We start from the raw sequence: 4,503 nt of genomic DNA, 5'->3' as shown, positions 1-4,503 counted from the left end.
AGATGGTTGGAGACTTCCTGAGCACTCACAACAATAACTGTACAGGGGAGGACAGAGATGTGAACAAAATGAGGAGTAGATCTAAGTGGCAATGATGCAGAGACTGGGCTCATTATATAGGGGCCAGCAGAGCTTGATACAACTTGTAAGAAGGACGCGCAAATGAAGCCATGGGGACAAAGAGTTGACAATCCCGCTCTGAACAACAGAAAGGACGACTTACTCTACTTTAACGGTAGAAGGGGGGGACTGAGGTAGAACACGCTCGTGATCAAACAGGCAGCACACGGTACGTTAGATTTACACAAAGGATGATGAAATCATAGGCTATGTAACACCTCCCCACAAAGAACAAAGAAATTTACAAAGGAAATTTCTTATTACTCTAAAACAATCTGTAAACCTACTTATGTACCTAGCCTTTCCGATCTTGTCTGCAATCTTCCATGCGAGGGAGAGGGTAAGTGTCTGTTTTGGTTATCTGATTAACACGTCTGTAGTCGATGCAAAGCCACTGTGACCCACCCGGCTTAGAGACCAGAGTGACAGGAGAACTCCACTCGCTCTGACAGGGCTCAATCATCTTGTGGTCCAACAGGTAGCCAAGCTCCTTCTGGATGAGAGGAACTTTCACTGGGTTCACACAGTAAGGAGGCAATTTAATTGGCTTTGCGTCTCCAACACTGACATCATGCATCAACACAGTGGTTCTTCCTGGAGTGGCACGGAACACTTGCGGGTACTCCTGCAGTAATGCCGAAAACTCCTGCCTTTCCTCGGGAGGTAGATGAGAAAGCTTAGTCTGGAGATCATTCATGATATCAGGATTCTTCCCCAAACTATCACTCAGGCTCATGCTACATGGGAGAGCTTCACTTGGAGACTCGGATGGAACAGCTACAGTGCAGACTGGATTATTTTCGTCCTGCCTGTGATATAAATTTAGCATGTTGATGTGACAAAGTTGCTTGTTCTTTCTACGATCTGGTGTGGCGATGACATAGTTGACATCACTGAGTTTCTTCTCCACGAAATAAGGACCACTAAACTTGGCTTGAAGAGGTTGCCCATGCACCGGTAGCAGAATCAAAACCTGATCTCCTGGCTGAAAGTGGCGTAACCTGGACTTCTTATCATACCAAGTCTTCATCTTCTCCTGAGCAGCTCCTAAATTCTCTCTCGCCAGCTGTAAAGCAGTGGACAGCCGTTCTTTGAAATTCATCACATACTCCAGCAGGTTGACGTCATCTTCCTCCGAGAGCCAGCATTCCTTGAGTAGCTTAAGGGGTCCTCTTACTTCATGGCCAAACAGTAGTTCAAAGGGTGAGAAGCCCAGTGATTCATTTGGAGATTCTCTTGTGGCAAATACAACGAATGGAAGACCTTTATCCCAGTCTTTCTGATGTTCCAAACAGTATTTCTTGAGCATCGATTTGAGTGTTTGATGATATCTCTCCAACGCTCCTTGGGTCTGGGGATGGTAAGCTGAAGACGTGATCTGGGTGATGCCCAACTCTTTTAGAGACTGCTTGAAAACGTTTGACATGAAATTACTTCCCCGGTCTGACTGTACCTCCTTGGGCAGACCAAACTTTGTGAAGAACCCTAGCATTTCCTTAACCACGTTCTTTGCTGAGATATTTCTAAGTGGAATGGCTTCAGGATAACGAGTAGCCATATCAATCAGGGTCAACACATAAGAAAATCCTGAAGAAGTCTTAGGAAGAGGGCCCACAATATCCACCAACACATGGGTGAAAGGCACCTCAAAAGGAGGAATGGGAACTAGAGGTGCAACCTTTTCGGTCTGATTACACTTCCCCACAACTTGACAGGTGTGACAAGACTTACAATACCAGGAAACATCCCTGAAGATACCTGGCCAGTAGAAGTGTTTCAAAATGCGTGCCACAGTCTTCCTCACTCCAAGGTGTCCTGCCAAACTGGAATCATGAGCCACTCGAATGATATCCTGCCTACAAACACGAGGGATGACAACTTGATGTACAACCTCCCATTCACAGTCGGCTGATGCTGTTGGGGGTCTCCACTTCCTCATAAGCACTCCTGACTTTATATAATAACAAGTAGAAGCACCGGCTGACTCTTTCTCACTGCAAGCAGAGTTAGCTAGACCTTTCAACTCAGGGTCAGCAACCTGCAACTCAACCAACTCTTGACGAGACAAATTATCAACACTACGGGGTACTGCCTCATCTGGTGAGTGGTCCAAATTAGCAAGAAAAGTGTCAGCTAGGATAACATCATCATCATCATTATCCTCTAAATCACCAGTAACTTTAGACTTAGCCCTAGTGACAGCACATGCAGGGAACACATCAGGGACATCACAATCCTGGGTCGCAGCCACTGGCTCACTAGACAACTGAGGAGCTGGACACACTTGACTTCCACCAATATCATTTCCAAGTAAGAAAGTTACACCTGACATTGGGAGTGTCTCAACCAACCCAACCATAACGGAACCATTAACAAAACCAGACTCTAAATTCACTCTGCACAGAGGGACAGAGAAGTAATTATTCCCTACACCTTGTAAGATTACAGTTTCATCAGAGGAATTAACATTAGAGCCTAGAACACTGGTCAGCATAAGGGATTGGCAAGCACCTGTATCACGATATATTTTAACTGATTTCCTGTCATTACTGTCCAGAGGACTGACAAAACCATCAGACAGGAAATTAGCACATGAACTCTTGAGAGTGTCACCCACGTTACTGCTCAAAAGAGGAGCTCCATCATGAGAATTTAAGTTACCCCTCAAAGCAGGTTCAGTTAACTCGGTTAAAGAATTATGGGAACTCTCAAGAGTGGACACTAGACCAATTGACTGAATATTTAAAGACTCCTTTTTGTTCACATCACGCTGTCTCCTGAAACATTTCTCCGTAGTATGACCAAGCTTACTACAATAAGTACATTTACTTTTCTGAAATCTAGAGGTGGAGCTGGTATTTACTTCCTGAGAAACATCATCTTTATTCTCTTTCCTGTTACCTGTACTCTGAGTAGAGGCAACGTACTTACTCTCAGCTTTCCCTTTTTCTCTAGAATATCTCTTGTGAGTGAGAACATATCAGCTAAAACTGCAGCATCAGACAAATTATCTATTCTTCTCTCATCAAGATATAGGCTTACATCTTTATTAACACACCTCTTGAACTCCTCCAGCAAAATCATCTGCTTAAATTTACCAAAATCAGAATCCACATTCTTAGAATTTAACCACTACTCTAACAGATCTTCTTTGATTTTTGCATACTCAACATGGGATTGCTTATCTTGCTTATAAGTTGTCCTAAATTTTACTCTATAAGCTTCAGGAACAAGCTCATAGGCCTTAAGAATCAAGCTCTTAACTACATCATAATTATCACATTGATCCTGAGGCATAGATGCATAAGTTACTTGAGCTTTACCGGTGAGAACAGTTTGAAGGAGTACTGGCCAATACTTTTTGGGCCAATTAAAACCTGTAGCTACCCTCTCAAACAACTGAAAATACTTTGTTAAATCAGATTCATTAAAAGGAGGGACAAGTTTAACATTTTTAGCCACACCAAAATCATCAGAGCTAGATGATCCAGTTCCACCTTGTTTCATGCGATACTCATGGTCTGCCTGAATCCTGGCAAGTTCAACTTGTGCGTGTATCTGTGCCTCCTGAATACGAGCCTCCGCCTCCTTAGCACGAGACTCCTGCAGGGCTAGCTGTAACTTAGCTAATTCAATCTGCATTTGCTCATTTGGAGGAGTTACATTAAACAAGCTTTCATTAATCATGTCAACAATTTGATCTTTAGAATGATGAGAGCGAACAGCAATTCCCATTTGTTGAGCAACAAGCTTAAGTTCATTCTTTGTTCTGTTTTCTACATCACACACTGTTTGCACATTTGACAAAAAATCTTTGGCTTCATCAAGCGTAGTAATAGTAGACATCATGAATAAATCACAGTCACAAAATATCAAACAATATCCTTATGATAATATCCTGAATATCTTGATAAGAGGTCGCCAAATTTATGTTACGGAACAGCGAAAGATAATGTTCACTTTAAGTGAGAATACTAAAAATCACTACTGTCCCGTAAAGTTCCAGGTTCTAAACAAAAGAGTTAGGTAAAATTACAAGTTAAAGTTTAATGCTCAAACTAACAACAAAACATTCAGGACTCATAAGGATAATGTAATGGCAAAAAACAGGTTAAATATATGGATAACTTCAATAGCCTCTATTAACACGAAATTAGCAAGGGTAAATTTATCTAAGTCAGCCCTGATAAAATGAAAATACACCGGGCAATGCTCAGTTAATGCAAGATAAATTATTACAGATACAAACTAATATCAAAAATGACTGACAAGAACCTTTACATAAATCACACAAAAAAAAAAAAACTCACTAAGCCTAAGAAATAACCCTATGCTACACAGCACAAGAAAAAATGCAACAACAGTTATACTCAAAGTACACAG

Source organism: Coenobita brevimanus, chromosome 23 (assembly GCF_032717465.1).
Source record: "Coenobita brevimanus isolate Jiangsu-jjx chromosome 23, ASM3271746v2, whole genome shotgun sequence".
Lineage (NCBI taxonomy): Eukaryota > Metazoa > Arthropoda > Malacostraca > Decapoda > Coenobitidae > Coenobita > Coenobita brevimanus.
The sequence above is the reverse complement of the archived record's forward strand: the minus strand, read 5'-3'. Positions refer to the sequence as shown.